This window comes from Corythoichthys intestinalis, chromosome 14 (assembly GCF_030265065.1).
Source record: "Corythoichthys intestinalis isolate RoL2023-P3 chromosome 14, ASM3026506v1, whole genome shotgun sequence".
In the NCBI taxonomy this organism is placed as follows: domain Eukaryota; kingdom Metazoa; phylum Chordata; class Actinopteri; order Syngnathiformes; family Syngnathidae; genus Corythoichthys; species Corythoichthys intestinalis.
Genome location: NC_080408.1, coordinates 38,501,098 through 38,527,028, shown reverse-complemented (window position 1 = coordinate 38,527,028; position 25,931 = coordinate 38,501,098). Strand labels below are relative to the sequence as shown.

General features: G+C 39.7%; 1 protein-coding gene and 1 long non-coding RNA gene across 2 annotated transcripts in view; one reads left to right on the top strand and one right to left on the bottom strand.

Annotated features, from left to right (window-relative positions):
* agap3 (ArfGAP with GTPase domain, ankyrin repeat and PH domain 3) overlaps window positions 1-25,931 on the top strand; it is a 346,315-nt gene that overhangs the window by 64,215 nt on the left and 256,169 nt on the right. The window lies entirely within an intron of this gene.
* LOC130929645 (uncharacterized) lies at window positions 19,104-21,337 on the bottom strand. The gene is made up of 3 exons (XR_009066934.1): window positions 21,140-21,337; window positions 20,960-21,018; window positions 19,104-20,583 (listed from the first exon to the last, which is right to left on the bottom strand). It is a non-coding gene; the product is annotated as an uncharacterized LOC130929645 (long non-coding RNA).

The window sequence follows — 25,931 nt, the reverse complement described above, 5'->3', positions numbered from 1 at the left end:
CAGAGCTTTAAAAAAAAAATCTTATTTCTTACCTAAAAATGTCATTACGCTTCATAACAAAAATCACTTAAAAGTCAGGTGTTTTCCCCACGTGTTTCAATTGAATTTCCATTTGTGTCAAGCTATTTTTAAGTTCTAGTTAAGTTCTAAGTTAGTCGAAACTCCTGAGTCAAAGTCCTGACAGAATTTTTGCAGTGTTCAAAATAAATGTATGATACCTACAGTACCTGCTGTATTGCAGCACATGAGGGACCAGTGCTACTTGGTGTTTTATCCAGCAACAACTACTGAGCTAAAATTGACAGTTAGCTTTATTAAGTTTTTATTTTACACCCTCATCACTCTACAGCACTGTTTTTACACATTAAATTAAGCTTGTATGTAAGACACGTTAGCCACACATCTACAGTAGTCATAATTAATAAAAACCTAGCCCTTCGCAGGGCTAACATCACATGAGCAAGGGACAGTAAAGTTAATTTTTTATTCGCGCTGAGAAGTCTACTGCTTTAAGATGGCGGCTGTTTAAGAATGCCGCCGGGTCTGTCATTTCGCATCTATTTCTATATACATATAATATCTATGAGACGTATCAGATGCTACATGCTACCACAGTAGCAACATGCGGTGTAGTTTTTAGCAACGTCAGCATAGTTTGTAGTGGCTGTCGGCTGCACTCAAGTATTGTTGCTTCTCTACGCACGTGACGTCAGCGTGTTGTCCCGCATTAAAAGCCCGGGCAAAACATGATGCTTTGACCTGGCAAAATTAAACGATTCCTCGAGGTGAATAAAATTACTGGGATTAGTATTGGGATTAGTTTTTAAACTCGAGTTGCTCGAGTATTCGTTTCAGCACTACATTCAACAACAACAATAAGAAATTTACCTGTGTTACAAAGGACCCGCTTACATGGTGACACCGCGACACCAAGACGCAACGATTACAGTGGGGCAAATAAGTATTTAGTCAACCACCAATGGTGCAAGTTCTCCTACTTTAAAAGATTAGAGAGGCATGTAATTGTCCAAATGGGTAAACCTCAACCATGAGTGACAGAATGTGGAAAAAAAACAGAAAATCACATTGTTTGATTTTTAAAGAATTTATTTCCAAATTAGAGTGGAAAATAAGTATTTAGTCACCTACAAACAAGCACAATTTCTGGCTGTCAAAGAGGTCTAACTTCTTCTAACGAGGTCTAACGAGGCTCCACTCGTTACCTGTATTAATGGCACCGGTTTTAACTCATTATCGATATAAAAGACACCTGTCCACAACATCAGTCAGTCACACTCCAAACTCCACTATGGCCAAGACCAAAGAGCTGTCGAAGGACACCAGAGACAAAATTGTAGACCTGCACCAGACTGGGAAGACTGAATCTGCAATAGGTAAAACACACACAACTGTGGGAGCAATTATTAGAAAATGGAAGACATACAAGACCACTGACAACCTCCCTTGATCTGGGGCTCCATGCAAGATCTCACTCCGTGGCGTCAAAATGATAACAAGAACGGTGAGCAAAAATTCCAGAACCACACGGGGGGACCTAGTGAATGACCTACAGAGAGCTGGGACCACAGTAACAAAGGCTACTATCAGTAACACAATGCGCCGCCAGGGACTCAAATCCTGGACTGCCAGACGTGTCCCCCTGCTGAAGCCAGTACACGTCCAGGCCCGTCTGCGGTTCGGTAGAGAGCATTTGGATGATCCAGAAGCGGACTGGGAGAATCTGTTATAGTCAGATGAAACCAAAATAGAACTTTTTTGGTAGAAACACAGGTTCTCGTGTTTGGAGGAGAAAGAATACTGAATTGCTTCTGGAGAACACCATACCCACTGTGAAGCATGGGGGTGGAAACATCATGCTTTGGGGCTGTTTTTCTGCAAAGGGACCAGGACGACTGATCTGTGTAAAGGAAAGAATGAATGGGGCCATGTATTGAGAGGTTTTGAGTGAAAATCTCCTTCCATCAGTAAGGGCATTGAAGATGAGACGTGGCTGGGTCTTTCAGCATGACAATGATCCCAAACACAAGCCAGGGCAACAAAGGAGTGGGTTCGTAAGAAGCATTTCAAGGTCCTGGAGTGGCCTAGCCAGTCTCCAGATCTCAACCCCATAGAAAATCTGTGAAGGGAGTTGAAAGTCCGTGTTGCCCAACAGCAACCCCAAAACATCACTGCTCTAGAGGAGATCTGCATGAAGGAATGGGCCAAAATACCAGCAACAGTGTTTGAAAAGCTTGTTATTGCCAACAAAGGGTACATAACAAAGTATTGAGATGAATTTTTGGTATTGACCAAATACTTATTTTCCACCATTATTTGCAAATAAATTCTTTAAAAATCAAACAATGTGATTTTCTGTTTTTTTTTTCCCACATTCTGTCTCTCATGGTTGAGGTTTACCCATGTTGACAATTACAGGCCTCTCTAATATTTTCAAGTGGGAGAACTTGCACAATTAGTGGTTAACTAAATACTTATTTGCCCCACTGTATGTCTCGCCTTTACACGGGGACACGGTGACAGCGAAAACGGAAGACGAAGACGCAAACTTTTGATTCTGGCCTCCAAAGTGGAACAATTCAATTGCGGGACTTGCTCCGCAACCATATAAATGGAACGCTCTCGCTGCGATGACGTCGGCACTCGCACACGTCACTTTGGGCATGCACAGTTGTTGCTACTATACGTTCAAAACAGCAAACATGGTGGAACGTCGGCTTCAATATACTGTTTTTATCATATTTTTCATTTAAATATATTTTATGTTCACATTTTTGTGCCTTTTGAAGCAAAAGAAAAAACCACGTGGAAGCCATTGTTTCGAGTGTTGTATTTGTCTGGCGTTATAGTTATATTATATTCACAATTCTGAGCAAGCAATGATAGATTTTGAGTACACAGTGGATTTGTTTTGCCTGGTGCACCAGTACGCACCGCATGGCTGACGTGCCAGCGTGAGAGAGGACCTTTTACTTTCACTTTTCACGTTCAGCTGCGGCTGACAGTAGGCATGTTGTGTTGCACAAGTTCTGCAATAAATGATTAACAACCTGACGAAGCTGGCAATTTTTTGCCGATGTTACAATCATAATAATTTTCACTTATAAAGACTGGTGAACGGAGGTCGGAGGAGGACCCTCGAGATCGTAGACATTCTATGGCCGTATTTTCGAGCCAGTTAACGGACACCACGTTCATATTTTTCTATCATTTCCATCTTCATTTCAATGGTAAGTGTCACCTTTTTCCTTTTTTCACTACCTGCACTAACATTCTTGGATCCCATGTTGATTGCTCTCACAAGAAAATCCGCCGTGCGTCCGTCTTGCTGGAAAACAAAGAAACTGTGGCGCTGTCATAAACCGTCGTATTTCGAGCATGTCGTCAGATGTAGAAACAAATGATAAGTCAAATTTTACTTCGGATGTCGAAAAGATCGTGTGTCGAAGCGATCCTATGTCGAGGTACCACTGTATATCGCAATATATCACAAACCCCCAAAAAGTCGCAATGTCGGTTTTATCCCAACATCGTTCAGCCCTCGTGCTTTACCAGTCTAATGGTTTGATACTATTTTACACTCCTAGTGATTACTCCCATGCAGTGTTGGGAATAAAGCTGTTGTAAATAACGCCGTTACATAATGGCGTTATTTTTTTGAGTAACGGGGTAATCTAACTAATTATTTTTTCCGCCGTTACAACGCCGTTACCGTTACTGACGGTCAAAAGCGGTGCGTTACGTACTTTGAATAAATTGAAGAAACTACAATCCGTAGCGAGTCTACTCTGCTCTGTTTATTTGTCATCCAAGACTTGGGGTGCGTTCAGATTCATGGCAATGAAAATAGTAAACACACATAGCCTACCTGTGCAAGAACGATGGAGTTGCCGTTTATTACGGTCATAATGTGCAGGTCCTGCACCCATCCGCAGCAAAACTGTTCGTAGCTTTGTAGCAATTTGTATTTTCGGAATCGCTGATGAGTTTTGTAACATACACCAAGCAATAAATACAGCAGAATGTCCATTTCACGTAATTGTGGAAGCCCGTCGACGTCTTTACTCCATTTGTCTTCGGTTTGCTCGTACGGGTCAACATTGTTCACATCCTTAAGTTTGATCACATATCTGTTCTTTGCCTTAGTAATGAGTGTCTCTTTATCGAACAGGCAAGTTAAAGTTTAATGTGCCGCGAGCCAGACCTGCTTCCAATATGGCTGTGTTGTTGTCAAATCTCACGTGATCCCCCATTCTGTGACGTAAACGCTCGAGCCTATAATAGCGCATGTTGTCTCGCCCTATGTTTGTATATGTGTATTAGTTGTTAATAATTTTTTAAAATTTTTTATTTTTTAAACAAACTTCAGAACCGGTGTTTTCACACACAAACCGGAACACCGCGTGCGGCAAACACACACACGCAAAACAGATGCAGAGGGATATGATGGCAGAGTATTCAGAGGAAAATTTGTCCTTTACAGGGTGGAGATATAAACACTATTTCAAGTTGGTCGAAATTAAAGGAAAGAATGTGCATGTAAAGTGTAATTTATGTCCCAGGGCAAAGCTTTTGTCGACATCTGTGGTAAGCAATTCAAATCTGTTTATTTTTGTTGCACTTCAAGTGTAGGATAAATCTGTTGCTGGTGAGGTGCAATAAATATTACAAGGTTCTATAACACAACTACCTGTCTGTTCTTCTCTATTCAACTGACTCGAAAACTGCTCAGAAAATTTCAAATTCTTTGACACACAACAACTTCTTTTTAAAGTAACGGAAATAGTTACTTTTCCTGGTAACTAGTTAATTTTACTGTACAGTAATTCAGTTACTAACTCAGTTACTTTTTGGAAGAAGTAGTGAGTAACTATAACTAATTAATTTTTTAAAGTAACGTGCCCAACACTGCTCCCATGAAACATGTATTTGAATGTGATCGGTCATTTCTGAACAATTCAATTCAATTCAATTTTATTTGTATAGCCCACAATCACAACAGAGGTCTCAAAGGGCTTTACAGAGGCAATATGATGCACAATTAGAAATGAAGCAACAAAGATTAATAGATACAGTCCAAGTCCTGGGTATCCCCTATCATCCCCTAACACTGATACATCCCTGTATATTTTTACTCCCCTCTGAAAAATCTTAAATCTTTCGAGCTGTACAGTCACTAATGTGTTATTTGGCTAATCCGTGCATTTTTTTTTAATGCTAGCTTGAGAACTTCTTAGCTACTATGCTTCATGTGATATAACAGTAAGTATTGTTCCTCTAAAATTCTGTGCACAAAGTGACTCGTGTCAGAGTGTCTGCAACACATTTCTTCACAACAAATGTGTGACTGGCACAATGACAGTGCTGGGGAAGAGCTCCCTCAAGAAACAGTGGATACACTCAGCTTGTATGATCGTTCCTCTTCCATCTCGATGTCTTGCGATAATTGGGATCTTCTTGTCAGAGCTCACTACGAGCGTGCCCTACTTGTACGCTTATATTTCCCCGCCACGCGATGCACTTTTGGGTGCTCCCCTAAAATCACACACTAGAAACTGTTTGTCTTGATGCTCCAAACAGGCATGTGAGGGTTTTGCGGCAGGTTGCCTCGGCAACCACTTTGCCTGGTGGAATGGAGCGGGCGAGTAGGTGTGGAGTCGTCAGGGGTTTTGTGGGCCGCCTGTGAGCGGAGGCAGGCGGCCGCATGCCGCTGACCTGCCGACCTTACTCCTTCTGTTGGGAAATGAGGACCGGTCGCAACAATGTGCGACAGGAGAGCACACACTCCTCCGCTCTTTTGTGCCGTGCGGCCACAGCAGCTTGTGAAAACATCCCGGTCTGGGAGGAAAACTGGAACACCAATAAAACAAACACACCAACTAAATCAATTACTGCTCAATCTCTTAGCTTCTGGCCGATTAAAAATCTAAGAGGACTGTGATGGTTGAGTCCAACAATGTGACAGCACGAAATTCAATTTTTTCTTTGGCTTTTTAGCTCGGCGACAGCGTCAAATCCATTTTTCTTGCTTTTTCCTTTCTTCTTAGAAACCTTTTGTCCTTTTTTCACTAGGCATGATGTCTGCATTAGGATGTGCTGTGCTGTTACCAGCATTACATTCTACTGTGATTTCCTGAATATAAGGCGCACCCGTGTATAATGCGCACTCCAAATTTACTTGTGAAATCTAGGGAAAATTATTGTACCCGTTTATAACGCGCGCCCTAATTTTAGCACCAATAAATAGAAGAATACAAGAAAACAGAGCTCATGTACAGATACAGAAATGTAATTTAACTGACTGGTGAAACACAGCACAAGCATAGCACATTGGTAGTTCAAAACATTACCATAAACTGACAATTTTTACGGTAATAATATGATTTGACAACTTCTCCAACTTACCAGAATCTAGGAGAAAACAAAACAGATGTGACTTTTCTTTTAAAGGCTGCTGTAAAACTTCCTCGTTTCATCATGATGAATAAATGTTTCTTCCATGGATTGATACGGTAAAATGAAAGTGAGCACGTGGGTCGGAAATCCGTGAGAGCTCATCGCTGTCAACACGACAGTAACAATAGGAACTATTGTTATTTGGGTTTGAGTTTCCCAAGGGACAGATATAGTTGACAGACACAGGAAGTCTGTGTGCTTACGTTTGTTATGGTCCGAGTTGTGGAGCTGCAATAAATGTTGACTCAAATGAGTTCAAGAAACTAAATTCTGTGCTTTATGAAGAGTGAAAAAAGCAGAATTTAACACAGACGAAACCATTCGGCCGATTAGAGTGAAGTATTACCGAAACAAAATGGTGACGTCACGTACCGCAATGGTCGGCAACGGCTCGCCACATACGTTTCTTCAACACAACGTGGCCGTGTCAATAAAAAAAAAATTCGGTTTATATGTATATATATATATATATATATATATATATATATATATATATATATATATATATATATATATATATATATATATATATATATATATATATATTGTATTTCTGTCTCCATCCATGTACCCGTTTATAATGCGCACCATGATTTTACTAGTTGATTTTGGGGGAAAAAAGCGTGCGTTATATTCGGGAAATTATGGTAATTGTATTTTGTATTTTCAGTCTTTAATAAATACCTGAACTCATTTGGTGATACAGAAATAGATCAAAATGTTATCATCGTTCATCATTTGAACTGGGAGGTGGGGGGGCTCTTTGGCAATTTTGATCAGAAATATAATAGCTCTCTGTGGCGATTTTTAGATGAAATGCATGATGTAACCCACCCTCAACCCCCTTACATCCACTTTGTTCATTTGTCATGCTTGGACACCCTGCACCAATCATCTGAAGCAGCACAGGTTCCACATTTTTTGCTCAAGGACACTTTGATACGGTCACTAAAGGGAGCCAAAAGTCAAACTGCTTTTTAGCTGACTATCACTCTGCCCCCTAAACCACTTTTCTCGATACGATGGCTTCTTCTATCCTATAATCCTTGCAATTTGTCATTTGAAATCCCCCCTAAAAAGCCCAGGGGGCCTGCGCTAAATGAAAATATAATATCACCTTTTAAACTGTTTACATACAGATGGTAGTTTTCAAACATTGACTCATATTTGCAAAGTGGGATTCTCGTCTGTCATCAAACAGATGCTGGCTAATGTTAAAGGTCAACCACCTTGTGGTTTTTACATGACTGCACATGCCGACCATAGTGAACCACAATTCACCGCTGTCTGTTGAAAGGCGGGTTGTGGCTAAACACCTAAATAGATTATACAGTATGTTTTCTATGGGGGACAATGTGCACTTAAATCTGTATATTTCAGTGGGTTTATAGCTGATCACACAATATTCTCATAAACTATTTCCCTTCGGCGGTGAATGACTTCAGCCGTTTTCGTCTTTACATCCTGTGAAAAAAGCCAACCAATAGAGTGAGATTCCACCGAGGATGAGGAGTGCGTGGGCCACTACCCCACTGATGAGCTTCTTATGTAATAAACTGTCTTGCGGCCTCACTCCTCGAGCGCGCGCACACATACACACTGGTGCCAGAAAGTCCATGACCAGCGAAATCTGTGGTATTTATGTATTACTTTTTTGGATATCATCTCAAAAATGAAGCTTAAATTTCTTTAATCTTGTAGTAGTTTTCAAATGTAAAATATTGCTTTGATGTTTGCCATAACCTTTTTATCAACTGTCTTACTTCATGTTATATTCCATCCCATCCCATATTTTGTTTGCTTCATCTACAGTTCCTGGAATGTAAGCAAAGAATATTTGCAACTAGCCCCATGATTTCTATGTACTTCTACAGCAACGGTGCCCCCGTCTGGCAGTAGTATGTTACTACAGCATTGAAATTGAATGGCGATTATATTGTTTTTGGATATCACATCTTGGTTCATGTATATAAGCCACAAATTTAACACTTGGTATACATGTGTTGCCTACCTGACCCAAAATGTGATGTTCACGTATGTGGGGTCGGGTCTTCGAAGGGCAAAACATTTCTCTTGTTTTTTACTAACATGTCTGTGGCAAGCTTATCAAAATACCACAAGGATCAATATGGCATTTTTTAAAGCCAGTCAAATGCAAAGTACTGCATACACAGCAGCCCGCACCCACATGGCCGAGTCAATGGCAAGGTTGGCCTATGTTACCATAGTAACCAGGGTCAGAGCCTTATCAACTGGCTAAAGTAAAAGACTAGAGCACTGTTTAAAGGCAAAAACATTTGAACTCAACATTTTATATGCTATATTGCTTATTTATGGCACGTATTAATGTTGTTTCCACTTTATAGTTTAATGTCACACTTGATGGGTGGCCAGTAGAGCTGAAACGATTACTCGAGTAACTCAATTTTAAAAATTGATCAAGGAATTTCTCCGCCTCAAGGAATCGTTTAATTTTGCCAGCTCTAAGCATGACGTGTTGCCCGGACTACTTTTAATGAGGCCCAACACGCTGACGTCACGTGCGTATGGGAAAAAGACAGAGGCGGCAGATATATTTGATTTCAACCATGCATGATTATAGAGGTAATGACAAAGAAGCCGACCAAAGTGAAGAGAAAGGCACCAAAAAAAGCAGAAAATGTCAAAAGTGTGGGAGCATTTCAAGCTGGACACCAAGGTGAACACTGTTTCATGTATTCACTGTAAGATGTACCACTACAGCAGGTCTTCAATGCGGCAGCTCCACCGAAGGCACCCCGTTTACTCCGAGAGCGGAGGAGCTATACTCGAGACAAGGTAAAATTAAGTTAACGTAGCTCTAATAAATAAGCTTAACGTTACTGTACCTTGCTAGCCTAACATTAGCCCCAAAATAAAAACATAATAAAGCTAATTGTCAATTTTAGCTCAGTAGTCATTGATGGATAAAACACCAAGTAGCACTGCTGCCTAATGTGCTCCAATACAGAACACGCGTTTATTTTGAACACTGCAAAATCTCTAGATCTTATCAGGACTTACAATTTAGACTAAAACTCTAACTTAGCTTGACACAAATGGATTTGCAATTGAAACACATAGGAAAACAACTTACTTTTAAGCGATGTGTGTTATCAAACGTAGTGAAAATTTCAAGTAAGACATGACGTTTTTTGAGTGAAAGCAGTGATTTTTTTTTGTTTTTTTTTCCCAATCACATCTGAGATGCAATTGTACATCTAAACTAAAGCCATTGATTGTCTAAAAATGCTTCAATATTAGGTGAAATGTTGTTATTTTCTTATGTATATTAATAACAGCTAACCGCACGTAACATGTCGCCTTTGCTCATTAATATTCATGACGTTAGCAACTGTTGCTAGGGGGGTCAAACTTGCGTTTGTCCCTCATGCTAGATGCATGTAAATAGTGTACGAACGAAATGTTTACTGAGCTAAACCTACCAATTATGTCCAAAAATTATGTCCCTGGTGCCAAATTCACTGGTGTCCCTGGTGCCAAATTCACTGGTAAAGATGTGGAAGAACATACAAATGTTCAGTTAAAGACATGGCTTGGATGCCGACGGCTGAAAAAGACGGGAAAGAGCCGACCTCATCCAGAAGTAGCTTTTAGATGGACATCTTTTTCTTGTGTGCATTGCCTTATGCCACTGACAATGAAATTCTCATGTTTCAACAAACTATCCTTTACCACCATATACCCTGTCTTTCTGATATGTTATATCCTCTGGTTGTCTTATGTCTCTGACCGTTCTTGGGGGTAATTTACATTGCTATTTTTGTGTAGCGATCACAAATGTTACTCAGTGACAGCCAACGAACACTTTTAATTTTTTCATTGATAACAAATCTTAATTCTATAATTTATTTACACTTTCCCCTTAATAAAGTTTTTTTTTTAACAACAGAAAAGGTAACAACAGTGGCAGTCAGAATCCATTTTAATTTTTTTTTCAGGTCATTCATTCTCATTGGCAGGCAATGGATCAACATTGTCATCTTTAGGACCATGGCCCCCAACAAAATATTTACTGCAGGAGAGTGGTTTCAACTTGCTGGCATTAAACTGGTCTTTTGGATGTCTGCACAAGTTGATCCATGTTTCACATTTTTTTCCTCTGAGTTTTTAGCTTCGGGAAACGTATGAAGAATCATCCATGATATGTCTTAATGTCTAGAGTCGTTTCTACAAGTTCCATAACTGCAGCGTTTACTCGGCATGTTTTTTTTTGAAAGATTACCAGCAGAAAACAAGCAGTATTAGCATGGGTTGTATGCGAGCGCGCCTCTATGTTGGCCCCCTTTCGGTTTACGATGGTGACATCACGCAGCTTTGCGGTCTAAAAATAGCTTTCGTGCGGTACGCTATTGCTCGATCATTACCTAAAAAAAATGTTTCATCCGATTACTCGATTGATTAATGGAATTTTCAGTAGAATGCTCAGTTACTAAAATATTAGTAACTATAACTCTATCCAACTTTATGATATTCAAACCATCACAAAATATTTTACTGTACATTTTCTATTTGATACTTTAAAGAGAGAAATGTATTTCTGGATTCAGGATTTACTATGACTGGCGTACAGCGCATGAGGTATCTGTTATGTTGACCTTGTCTTTATGTGCTACACGCGGGGGGCTTATGTCTGGATTTAACTAAATCCACTTTTCATTTATCATAGCGAGGCGGCGCTCGCCGGCTGGCTGAAGTCAGATTAGTGGCTTGTTTAGCTTCCACAGCTGTCCCCTCCGGATTGGCCGTGTTCGCGTGCCATCGGGATTCTTTCATTATGTGTCAAGTTAGGAAGCATCCTCATCAATGGCTATTTTAGTACTAGGGAGGATCATAATACATTTATTCAAATGAATTACTCTATGATATTAGCGTTGTTGGGTCTTTTCATAACTGTTCTACTGAGATTTTGATGTTGTTAGAATTTCATGGTGGATGGAATTGAATGCTCGCACAAGTCTGCATCTTGCCCACAAGCTGTAGGTTGCACACACTTCTGAAATTATCTGTACACATTTTTATTATTATTATTATTATTTAATGACTTTTCCACAGTAAATAGGAAAACGCTATTCATACCCCTTCAGCCCATTCAGTACCACATAGAAAGATACAGTGAATCAAATTAGAGCCTATGTGTTATCGTCTGTTTGTTTTGATTTGGATTTTACTTCTTAAGTTAGTATTTAAAATTAAAAAAAAAAAAAAAAAAAATTAAACTCACTGGCTAACATTCTCCCTGCCACATTTCTTCAATGTATTAGGATCTACCCTGCTTCATTCCTCCACCCAAGCCTATGTGCTATGAGTTGGTTGTATTTCCTTCCCATAGATCACGGATAACGTGACTCACTTTCGGTAGGCTTGTTGTATGTTATAGCCATCCCTTTACATGTGAAGAGTGTAATTAACAATCTCTCTCCCACGTATTTTTGCTACAAGTCACATGGAGAGTTTACTAGCGGTCGTCTCCCCCGCACCTCTCATCCTGGCAGCTCCTTCACTCTCCTGAATCTGCGCGTGTCAAGAAAGCAGGAAACTAGGGCCGAATCCCGAGAGCAACCGCTTATCTGTCAAGTGATTCTCTAGCAAACATGTATTTATCTGTTTTACGCCACACTACAAGCGAAGTTAATTTGCTGTTGGAGCAGCAGGAAATTACCATCCAGATACCCACTCCCGAGTATTCCGACTGGCTTCACACCCTGCCAGACACCCAATTATGTGAGGCTATAACATAATCACATCAATAATTATACTTTTTCTACATAGCTTTATTACACCAAAATATTAATGTAGGAAAATTTAATTTTCTGTCACTAACAGTATTTTGCCGTTCACTCATTTTCTATAGTAGGCGTCATGATCAGGATTACTGGTGAGTTTGGAGTCTGTCCCAATTTATTTTGGTACAAGTCATAGACTTCATAAGGATATTGACAGGACACCTTCCCCAGACACTGCGCCACGCCTTCAAGTGGGGGGCCGTCCCACACTCCACTTCAGTCGGTCGAAGTCAGTCGCAGTTAAGGCCGAGTTATACTTCCGCGTCAGACCTGCGCCGTCAAGGAAGACCCGAGTTACGACCCTGCGCCGTAGCCTGACGCGCCCCACTCGAATTTTCTAACCTTCGCGTCGCGTAGACGCGTATGACGTGGCAAAAACGGACTGTGATTGGTCCGCTCAGACTGTTGTTTCCGGTTTAGCGCGAAATCACCGCCATTGTAGGATAGAATCAAAACAAATCAACTTTTTATCACTTTGTCGTATTTTTGGTTAGTGCACTTCATCATTTATTGTGTACATATGTTTGCTATGAGTCTGTGACTTATTTACGTGTCACACTTCAAGTATATGAAGAATAAAGCACAGATTTGGTGTCAAAAGAGTTGTTTTGATATTTAATTTTCAATAACAGTTCACACACGATACATCATCACTGATTGAGAGTGCCTCGGTGCTTTTTATGATAACGTTAAAATTAGAGGTGGGAATCTTTGGGCACCTAACGATTCGATTACGATTGAGAGGCTACGATTCGATTATAAATCGATTATTGATGACACCCCCCCCCCCCCCCCCGCACTATTAGCTGCTAATGTTTTGTACATTAGTTACAAAAACTGTTAAAAAAAAAAAAAAAGCCTCGCAGGCTTAAATAAATGACTATTTCAGTTTCAAGTTAACAGTTAAAAACAATAAATAATATACTCAAATCCCCATTCTGTATCAGCAGCTTTAAACTACATTCAATTAATTTAATGTTGTCAATCAACCGTTAAAGTTGTTAAAATTGCTCGTTATTCCATAATTTACCTTTTGTCTACTTTCGACATGTGAAAGTTTTAAAACTATTTTAAAGATAGATAGAAGAAGTCAATATTTTACCGATTTAGGAGTATTTTAGATAAGAAGTTAAATAGGTTCGCTTGGAAGGTTCGCTACAACAGCCTTGCAGGGAAGTCTACTGCTTTAAGATGGCGGCCGTTTACTAACGCCCACATCTAGCTTTCTCTACATGTGCTGCTATAGCCACCGAGTCTGTTCCACATCTAGTCCTATATAAATATGATATCTACCTTAACATTATGTATTGTGGACGTACTTTGTAGCAGATTTCGGCAGCTGTCAGGTATGTTGTTGTTGTTTTTTTTTTTTATCTCGCGGCATGAGTTGAGCTAGAGCCGTGAGTTGAGCATTGGCATTACCCGAGGGGCCGGGTAATGACAAGCATGATGTTTAGCCACTCTCGCTCCGTTCCTCATTGCGTCCCGAAGACCGCGCGGCGGGCTGAGTGTGTTTTACTTCCGCTTTACTTGACATTTTTCAATAATCGGAATTTGGATGTTTGTGAATCGTTCTCGAATCTTCCACGGATGAATCGCAAATAATCTAAGAATTGGAAATTCGCACACCTCTAGTTAAAATCAAGGCTCCCAACGCAGTTTGGGAAGTTCCATAGACGCCAGAAATCTGCTATGGCTTCCCACTGGCTGGTTGTAGGACACGGCAAACAAATCGGGCTGGAGGGCTTTGCGTACCTTGAACGCAGTGCTTGACGCCAGTTTGAAGCTAGCCGCCACAGCTAGCTCTCTCCACCCGAGTCTAAAACTCGCTGTCAGGCATCAAAAGTCAGCCACACCGCCTCGAAACCATCTTCTGCGTCGCCTGCCCCTCAATATTTGTATGTTCAGTATTTATTCAGTGTTGATGAGCAGAATATTTACTTTCAAGAGTTCCATCTTGCATTGTTTATTTTTTCTCCGACTATCGGAAGACAACAAGCATGCCCCAAAACCGCACAAACATAACGCCACACCCCTCTAGTGGCTTGGCGGTGAATTACAGAGCAACGCGTTCCCTCACCGCAGAACTATCGAATGTTGAATGGCACCGTAGTCGCTGCGCCGTCACCGCAATCGCGGGAGTATAACTCAGGCTTTATTCTCAAACACATGCAGTGATCCAGCGCCGGATTGAGGTTGAAAAAATACGAAAGCTGTACCACATACAAACAGGAAGGATTGTCTAAGGAGTGATTTGTTCGAGGATTCAAGGTAATTATTATGTTTTTCGTACCATGCATGCATTTTCAAACGTTGTGAATAAATCTGTCGCAATATGCAATAATACCACTTATCGCGCGATAAATACAAATGAAGGCGGTAATTTTTCCGCTGCCATTGCGCGTACGGCAGACGTGCTGTTAAAAGTTCGGATTCCTCGTTACCAACTGCGCAAAATGCATCTTCGTTCCAGGTCCGGCAAAAACTAGCGCCGGAGCCGATTGTTCCCATTATATCCTATTGTTCAACATATACCGGCCGCGTCAGTGCTCCGGAGTGGCTGTGGACCATCTGTGGCGCGCCGGTGTTGTTGACGTGTGGGCACTCCCGTCAGGAGTGACATTTCACGCGGGGCGGCTATTTTTCGGCACAACGCCGGATATTTACAACGAAGTCCGTCAAAACATTGATACCGACTTGGCTGCTACGAACAACCTCGCTTTGACAACGAACAGCTGAATGAAATTAAGAGCGCTGTGCTTCAAACTCGTCCTGTTTATGAAAGTCGATTGTCATATGCTGGTGTTGTGTAGTAATGAGCAGACGTGACTTCAGCGGCGCTTGCTAACTTTTTTAATGCGCGCACACGCTAGAGATCATGAAATGGCAAACTAGATGTGCTACGTCCCATGCCATTGGCTACGTGAGCCCAGAGTGATTATGGGACACGTAGTCCATATACTACATCGATGAATTCTAAACTGTCATGACTGAATGGAAGTTAAGAAGGCCAAATCAATCCATACCAGTGACTATAGATAATGTTGCAAATATTGCTAATTCAGTACGTGACACAGATGGATTCAGACCACAAATAGGATGTCTTGCTCATGTAGTAAACCTAGCTGCTAAGAGAGCTGTAGCAATCAACAGTGTGCCCTGCCTCACTTTACAAACAGTAAAGATTGTTCTCAGCACTTTTATACAAATTTTTTTCAGATCAGTAAGAAATAAGCACATGAATATTATGCACTAAAATGCATGTTTACATGATGGCAATTTAATTTTTGCTCGTTAGCAAAAAAAAAAAAAAAAAAAAAAAAAAAATTATAATAATTATTTTTTTTTTACAGAGCATTAAATGTATTGAATCGGATCGAAAATCGTGTCCCCCTCATCAAAAATCGTACCGAACCATGACTTAACTGTATCGTTGCATCCCTATGGAACACCAATGCAGAAGCTATGACGGGAAAAGTTTTCATTTGCCTAAATGCTTAAGTTATTAAGTGCCATGTTTTTGTTTTAAACACATTTTATTTATTCTGTGTTTCTGTGCGGTATCAATATTGTTGTTTTTTACTTAAGAGGCCTAGTCTATTGTTTTTAGTTGTGATTTCTTAAAAAAGTATTTTTGAATTTAAGAGTAAATATCGCGTTTAAATGGGTGTATTTGATCTATTAATATATACTGTATTCGCACTGTGTTATTGTAAATTGGTAAAAAAAAAAAATGGGGGTGTGCAATAATATCGCATATCGCAATAATTTATGAGAATAATTATGGCACACTAAAAATTGTATCAATCCATGGAAGAAACATTTATTCATCATGATGAAACGAGCAAGTTATACAGTAGCTTTAAAAGAAATGTCATATCTGTTTTGTTTTCTCCTAGATTCTGGTAAGTTGGAGAAGTTGTCAAATCATATTATTACTGTAAATATTGTCAGTTTATTGTAATATTTTTAACTACCAATATGCTATGCTTGTGCTGTGTTTCACCAGTCAGTAAAATGACATTTCTGTATCTGTACACGAGCTCTGTTTTCTTGTGTTCTTCTATTTATTGGTGCTAAAATTAGGGTGCGCTTATAAACGGGTACAATCATTTCCCCTAGATTTTACAAGTAAATTTGGGGTGCGCATTATACACGGGTGCGCCTTATATTGGGGAAAGTACGGTACTTTTCATTGTGTCAAAGTGTCATTTTGTCAGTGTTGTCCCATGAAAAGATATACTTAAATATCTGCAGAAATGCAAGGGGTGTGCTCACTTTTGTGATACACTGTAAATAACGATTTCTGGAGTTAATCCCACATACGTCAGAATTCAGATTCTACACTAACAATAGCTTTAAAATGACACCCTTTATGAGAAATCTGATTGACAATGATTATAATACTATTATATATAGTAGTATACTATAATATTAATGTTAGATATTTTTTAATAATTGTTTTGAATCATGTTGGAAAGGCAAAGTCAGTGTTCTGAATCTGTTTACTTTCCATTCTTTTGCACGAGTTAAAGCTATGAGAATTTGACGTCATTGTTTATTTATGATTGATTGTTGTTATTTACGTGTTTATTTGTACTTTAATGAAGAATTTAAGTATTAGAATTTTTTTTGTGTGAATTAATAGGCGTCATCAAAATGTCATTGCTAAATTAGTTAAAAAAAAAAAAAAAAAAAAAAAAAAGGGGTGGGGGGGTGGGGTTATTATATTTGTCGACTAATCGTAAAAATAGTCGGCTGACTAATTGGGAGAAAATTAGTCGTTTTGGACAGCCCTAGTTGTACAGTGTACCGGAACATATTTCCTCCACACCCTTCTCACCTTTTTAAATCCTGACCCATTTTCATGCCTGATATCTATAAAGAATTCAGGGATTTAAGCATTTCTTCAGAAAAATGTTCAATGTAAAAAGCTCTTTGTCTGTGTTTCCACTCGGTCAGCTTTGACGGAGATAGGTCCCCTATTACTCGGCTCCGCGCCCTATGCCGCCTCAATATATTATGAAGTCTGTGTACAAGTAATGGGCAGGTATTACATCTTGATCGTGCCATTGTGTCCTGTAATCATGCTGAATTGCTTTTATTTATTTTAAAGACAAACTTTTTTTGATTGTGACATTAATTCTAATATTTTGAGTAAATAATACTTTGAGTGACTAGACAGGTTTTTTTGGGTGAGATTTTAACATCCAATGGCATGATTTTTTAAGTCTTTCCACACTTTTAACTTAAATCCAAGATTTATTTTTTAATACCTCAAGTTAGGAAGTTAAACTGTCAGGACAAGTGAAGTGATTATTTCACGCACGAGAGTCATAGAATGAGACCCCTTTTTTCTCCCCTTAAATCAGGTAAAACGAGACTGTGCTATGTGCCCTGTGATTGAACTAGTCCAGGCTGGGAAAGGCTCAATCCTCCTCATGACCCTGAGAGTTCGCTTAGTTTAAAAAAAATGGATGAATGATCTTCTTCTTTTACCACTCTTTTTCTGCTAGACTTCAGGGTCGGCTGCCCCGGTATGTGTTCGACTAGGACATGATATATAATTGCAGCAAAGGTTTTTTGGCCAGATGCCCTTTCTGACAGTTTCCATGACGGGCCTGTTGAGAATCCAGATTTTTGTCAGCTCCCTTACACAGTATGGACTCACTCAGTCTAATGACAAAGACCGCCGTGTTATCGGTGTTTAGTGTGCGTTTTTACAAGATGTTAATCGAGACTTCCTAACTCCCACACAACGTTCAAATTTTGAATGGATTTAGTATTAGGTCGGCCCAAGACAATAGATGAATGCATACTCCTGATTTTAATAATAAATATTTATTTGGTTGCTCACGTTATTTTCCATAAATGCAGTACATCCTTTGGATTACTCACATGAAAACTAAATTGGAAAAGTAAACACATAACAGCTTTCTTTGTTTGCGCTGATTAGATTGAATGCGACTGCTCGTGTTCAATTTAAACTTCATATTTGCTGTCAGGGACTTGAAAAGCATTCTTTTTTCGGGCCCTGTGATGGTGTTTCATCATGAAAGAAAAATCACATTGAGTCACATCAGAAGCCAAGACAGTTTTCTGCAATGTTCAGAGTTTTACACATTTAAATGCAAAATGTTTGTTTCCCTTTACTTTCTGTTCGAAAATGTCTCAGCCTGAAAAATAGAACGATTACAAAGGAACTAACAAATACAAATCTTAAGCGCTTGCAGTGAATCTCATTGTTGGGGTACACCTATCAAAGCAACACTTGGTAATTTTTCACGATTAGTCGATTTAAGCGATGCCGGTGAACAAAAGCGGTAGTGTTTTGCCTTAAAGAAGACTGCGTTTCCCATGAAGACCAGCACACACCTGCATAGTGTTGTAAAATCATAAAGGTGGCCTGCAGATGGATTAAGCAACATTTCTGTTTCTAGCGGCTGGGTGAAGGATGAACATTAATAAGGTAATGAATCCAGTTGAGGCTAAACAATAGCATATGACGGTTGGCAGCTGTGTGGCTTTGTGTGCCTAACCCCCAACCCACCCGAACTCGTCAGGGCTGAAGAGTTGGTGGGGTGGGGAGGGCGTCATGCCAGCGAATGAAAGCCGGGCCAAAGTTTATTCTGTATAGAGGTTTTTCACTGTCACGTGAATCGTCACGTTGCCGTCCAAATGTGAACATTCCTACATCTTGGACCTGCTGCTGGCGTCGTTTGTATATAAATACCGTACTGCATATAATTACCTAATAAACATGAGGGGTACTTACACCCACCAAATTTTAAAAGCCTACAAATGCCTTAAAGCATAGAAATACCGTAATTTCCCGAATATAACGCGCACTTTTTTCCCCAAAATCAACTTGTAAAATCATGGTGCGCATTATAAACGGGTACATGGATGGAGACAGAAATATATATATATTACATATATATATATATATATATATATTATGATATGTATATATATTATGATATGTATATATAAATCAATTTTTTTTTTTATTGACACGGCCACGTTGTGTTGAAGAAACGTATGCGGCGAGCCGTTGTCGACCATTACGGGACGTGACTTCACCATTTTGTTTCGGTAATACTTCACTCTAATCGGCCGAATGGTTTCGTCTGTGTTAAATTCAGCTTTTTTCACTCTTCATAAAGCACAGAATTTAGTTTCTTGAAATCATTTGAGTCAACGTTTATTGCAGCTCCGCAACTCGGACCATAACAAACGTAAGCACACAGACTTTCTGTGTCCGTCAACTATATCTGTCCCTCGGGAAACTCAAACCCAAATAACAATAGTTCCTATTGTTACTGTCGTGTTGACAGCGATGAGCTCTCACGGATTTCCGACTTACGTTCTCACTTTCATTTTACCGTATCAATCCATGGAAGATACATTTAATCATCATGATGAAACGAGCAAGTTATACAGCAGTCTTTAAAAGAAAAGTCACATCTGTTTTGTTTTCTCCTAGATTCTGGTAAGTTGGAGAAGTTGTCAAATCATATTATTACCGTAAAAATTGTCAGTTTATGGTAATGTTTTGAACTACCAATGTGCTATGCTTGTGCTGTGTTTCACCAGTCAGTAAAATGACATTTCTGTATCAGTACACGAGCTCTGTTTTCTTGTATTCTTCTATCTATTGGTGCTAAAATTAGGGTGCACGTTATAAACGGGTACAATAATTTCCCCTAGATTTTACAAGTAATTTTGGGGTGCGCATTATACACGGGTGCACCTTATATTCGGGAAATTACGGTACTTCATAGCAGGATTCGTCAAGATTTTATTGGCGCACAAAAAAAGCATGTCAGATGTTTACATCGTCATCAGTAAGGTGAGTTAAATTTTCATATACAGTGCCCACACGAAGATTAATTTCAAGCTTGTCGCCAGACATGGAATAGGAAATGCATTGGACGGTACCATAAAAACTCCGCTGTCTGGTCCATACAGTATTTTGAATTGGTCCACTTTACACCACTGGCAACTATCATAAAAATGCAGTATTTACCATTCAATTACTTTTTAATCTGTATAAACCATTATTTCATATTTTGTTATTTATTAGAATGGCAATTATTTCTATTTTGTAAGAGGGAGCAATACAGCCAGAGCATCAGGAACGGCCGCCGTCTGCCACATGCATTTCTTCATTTGCTGGCGTCTGTTGAAGGTCTGCACTACACCCATCGTTTCTCTGTGGTCTTCACATTGCCAAAGATGGATGGCACGTAATCGGGTGACAGAAGATTGTTGCTTTTCTCTCCTGTAATGAATAATAATAATACATTTTATTTGAAGGCGCCTTTCTGGCACTCAAGGTCGCCGTACAATCATTTAAAAAACAAATAGACAAATTAAAGACCAAAAACAGTCAAAATAATTAATGATACAACATGCAAAACAATACAAATACTAATGTATAAAAATAATAAGCAGGACAGTGAAACACAAAGAAATCAGGTATTTTTATGGCTATGCAAGTCTGAACAGGTGAGTTTTGAGTTTGGATTGAAAAAGCGGGGGGTGAGTCTGTGTTCCTGAGGTCGGGTGGTAGTCAGTTCCAAACCGGGGAGCAGAGCGGCTAAATACATGCACGCATCACTTTAGATCAAAGCCATTCTTAGTCAGATTTTATTTACCCCTGTACGCGTAAGTGCGAGACTTTCCTCCTGAAGCATCGTCCTTGGCTCAGTGGTAGCTAGGCCCAGCGGCCAAACACACAAACATTAACATAATTAAAAATGATAATAATAAATTTGCATACATCCTTTGAAATGGGCGCTACAAAGCCTCAAACCGTCAGTTGGAAAGAAGTTTACCCGTTAGATGGTAGCCAGACGCTCTTAACTTCGCTCCTTCTCTTTTGAGATCCGGTAAAAGTGCAGATTCTTCGAATTCTCCTGCGCGTTTGTGCAGCCAAATGCTACGCAGTACTTCACCATTTCATATTTCGTCGCGGCGTATCTAGATTGAAAGGAGATCGCCGCTTGAAAGTTTAAACTTTGTAGCTTTGCAAAGCTATGATGTGTACAAGTGACAAACATAGCGTCAGGTCCAAGATGCGTGTTGCCATTTAAGCAGAAGTGTGATGACGTCACGTGAAAAACCTCTATATAATGGTAGCCGCCCTTTCTTTTTCCTCCTCAGACAAAACTTGTTGTCTCTGGTGCTCTGCACTTCCGTCTTTATAATGAACGGGGAAAAGGGAAAGTGACATGCCGTAAAGCAGTCAGCACATTTGTATTTTTTGTGTGTGTGTGTGTGGCGGGGTTCCTGCCACCCTCCTCAAAGTTAATTGGTGCCGGTGAAAGTGATACAGACCCCTTCTAGAAATAAAAGGTGTCATTCAACTACTTGTCAGTCGACATATCATCACAAATGTTATGAAAGGTTGAAACATTACCTAGTGTTGCTTTAAAAGGCTAGTTTTCTGTTGGGTGCACCTTCTTTGATTTCAGGCTCTACTTAAAATTCTGACGGCATGAGGCGTTGGCATCTGATGCACTCAAACATGTTCACTTTTTAAATGTCTTTATTCACTGAGCCCCTGACTGCCATCTGTCCTTATTGTCATTCATGCAATCTTCATCAGACCGCCTGAATCTTGCAGAGCTGCTGTCTACACACACATGCATGCACACAAAGGAGGCTTTGGTGGCCAGAAAGAAAGCGTGACTGACGTCTGCTGTCTGCAGCTGTCACAGTAGTGTCACTGGCGAGCCTGGACACATACTAGTAGACACACACATACAAAACAAAAGTCTAAAACAGAGCTCAATTTGCACTTTTTTACCGTTTCATCAATCTCAAACACTGACCTTGCCTCAGCAGGTGCTGAAGAAACACATGATTGTTTTTGCATTATGTCTCAGGTGGCAACGCATTGGACTGGAGCACCTTTTAACGTGTTCCGCCACACACTCTCACCTGCTGCGGCTTCCTGACAGACCGCTACAAATAGTGCGTGACGGCGGCGGGGTTTCTGGCAGACACGTGATGGCAAAGCACAATGGAAACTCCAAAGGCGAATGCATTCTGTCGAAGGGCTCAACGCTGACTTTTCTGCTGGCGCATCATTTGGTTGCTCCATTTTCTGGGGGTTAGCATGGCATGCATGCTGATGACTTGCTATCTGGTAGTTTCTTATCAAGTAAAGTTTTACAGTGACTAGAGAGCTATTTGTTTGTCGTGTCAATGGAAAGTAATGGGAAAGATGATTTGAAATTTGAATATTGAGTCACAGGTGTTGTCAAAACACTACTTGAACTTGTATTTCAAGAAGGTTTTGAGATGTAGACAGGATTTTAAACTGGTTGTCAAATTTCAAAAAAGAAAGTTGAAACACTGTGGTGCAAATCAAAATCTTAACATAAACAAAAATAATTCTTTAAAAACAAGATAACATGAGATCAAAGGGGGTTTTCATTGGCTTTGAATATATGCCACAGGAGGCTAATTAAGCTAACTTAAGAAACAGATGGCAATTCCAAAGCATCTTAAAAATCATTAGCCACGTTCAAATTCCACCTGTAATTATTCAAAATTACTTGAAGGATTCCACAAAATGACCATACGATCAACGCGTCAATCATATTCCTTGAAAAAAAAAAAATCATAAAAAAAGTAAATGAAAAATCAAAATAATAGTAAATCTCTTTAATGTTAAGAGCTGAAGTGCAATGTGCCAAATTTCTGCCAGGTCCTACCTCCAGTTATGTTATGTTGAGATCATTTTCACCCATGTGTGGGTTGAATTGTAATTCATGCCACCTTTTAGCTTGTTCAATTCCACTTATAGAGACTGCTTAGCAAAAATGGCCAAAGTTTCTTCCAGAAGATCAGGCTGTGTGTGGTTGTGTCCTTTGGGGGCTGCGGGGTTCCCCCAATTCCATTAATCTCAATGCTGTATGTGTGTGTGTGGCACGAGGTTATTTATCATGCAGAATTACGCAACAGAGGCTCACATAATAGAATCTTCTTCTGAGCCAGAAGGTTGTGGGTGCAGATGAATGCGGTACATCAGAGCAGCTTTTGAAGTGGCATTTATCCGTAATCGTCTCATTTTTGAAGAGCAGGTCTCCTCTTCGGGGGAAAGATGATGTAGTGTTCTGTAAGAGCCAGGAGTTGAGTGGAGGTTTGTCTAGATCAGTGGTGCCCAATTAAAAACTCTAAACTGAAACGTCATAGAAACCCTGCAATAAAATAAAATCTGTATCACCAAAAACTGTATGAGTTAACATAATACTATTTGAAATCCCCAAAAGTTTCTCAGGTTACAAAACTGAAATACCCTTAAAATGTGTGATGGCTAAATTAAGTCCCCCAACAAATTGCACTTATAAAACCAGACTGTCGTAATCCCCTCCAATATTATGCAGATTTTAAATGTGAGGAAAATTGCTCACGTAAAAATCAGATTCCCACAAATTAGGGATTGATAAAATGATCAATTAATTGATGGATTTTAATAAAACGGGAGTAATTCATTATGGATTCAGCAAATCTTTTAAATCTGGGATTTAGACTCAATTTGGATTCCTGTGTACTTCTGCATTACATGATCTTAATGAAAGTAAATCTTCAAGTCAAATTTTTTTTACGGTTCAGAAATATGATGTGCCATAACACATTTTGTTGACATGAGGATGACCAGCTTTAATAAAAACTGTCAACAGGTTCTCAATTTGTCCATTTTTATTTAATGCTCAGTTGACATCAGTGGCTTTAGAATCAAATATGATTGAATCACAACCCAAAAATTGGAAATGGGACTGAATCTAATCTTGACATTCTTAACAATATCTCCTAAAGCAGGGGTGCTCATTGTTTTTTGCCCCAAGAGCTACTTTTCAAGGACACAATCTCCCGTGATCTACCTCAAAGGGGAAGTTCAGAATTTTTGATATTAGCCTTAATCTTCGAGTTAGCGGGGGTTTAATTAGCCGGTAGAGTTGATTTAACAAATTCCGTGCAGTTAGTTTTTATTAGTTTCAGGGCTCCGTATTGGCTAAGCTACCGCGAGTCAATGAGCCCGTCCTAGCATGCCAATAAAAAACAACATATGCACGCATGCCATTGCATGTCAAAACTCCAGTATGAACAGCAACATTTGTAATCCAGTAGCTCTATAGGTAAGAGGCTGCAGAGTGGAGTGATATTTTTTCCACTGGTGTGTTCATATCATAGCCAGCAGCAGGTATCAACACTTTGTATTGTTCCTCGTTCTTCATAGGAAATGTGTGGAAACTCTCATTTGCCCATTTCTTCTGTCTGTTTCCACAGCCCCTAAATGCACATTTCACTTTTTTTGCGGTTCTTAGTCAAGACTCCGTAGACTGGTGCTGCATTCAAGGAAGGTGAGAAATTGGAGTTTTCTCACCTCCGACCAGAATAAATATCATTGGAACGCCGCTTGAACTCGGGGGCTCTAGTCGCGAAATCAGAAAAAAATTACCCCGACTTTACGAGTTGCTTCAATCAGACGTTTCTTGACAAAATGCGTTTGTCATCGAAAAGCAGACCATCAAGAGTGAAACTAAAGAAGGCAGTTTAAAATGTGGTCTATATATTTGTTTTTCCTCCACTATTTAATCGCTTACGAGAAGCCATGATTGCTGCGGTCAACATGCCTTTGATGGCCCCAGTAAAAAACGCTTGGAACGTTTATAGACTCCCCACCTTTCTCGAATGCAGCATGAGCACGAGTTGCCGAAGCACTCCTCTCTATTGAAAAGAAACTGTCCTGCAGAAATTAATGAATTACGGCAGTTTGGTGTGACATTGTTTTGGCCGCATGGGTATTTTGAACAACGATCTGCCTTTTGATTTTATTTGACTATGTCAGATCTGTTAATATCGTTTTTTTATTGGCATGCTAGGAAGGGACCATTTACTCGCGCGAGCTTAGCCACCCCGGATTCCTGAAATTGATGAATAACTAACAAATTGAACGGAATTTGTTGAAATGAACTCCACCGACTAATTTAACCCCAGCCAACTAAAAGATTAAGCCTGATGTATAAAATTCTGAGCTTCCGCTTTAACAGGGGTTGGCTTGGGGGGCGGTTGCATGACTACATATGTTGCCCACAGAATATATTTAACTACTGTAATTTTTGGATGATAAGGCCGCCACCCATCAATTTTGATAGAAAACGGCATTTGTTCATAGATAAACCGCACCAGACTATAAGCTGTAGTATTATGAGATATTTACACCAACAACAATTAAGCAGTGTTCTGCCAAAATGTGCTACATCGTCGAAACGTCGTATACTTGAGGCGAATTTGACACCCAAAGTACTACGGTGTGCTCTCAACTTGTTTTGTTTAGATGCATACAGGCAGAACGTACTAAAAAATGCCTTAAGAAAGAACCTAAATGTAGTCATATCAAATAAGGACGGTTGAAATACGCTACGTGACTAATATGGTCAACAGATCAACACTCTGCTTTAAAGCTACCACAAAAAAACACAATGGTTAAAAGAGGAAAATACATACAAAAAGTATTTTGGAGGCAATGAAAACATAATAGAAAAACTCAATAAAAACAAAAATAATGAGTACTCACCGCGTTTAACCGATGTGCGCATGCGTGCGGATACTTGT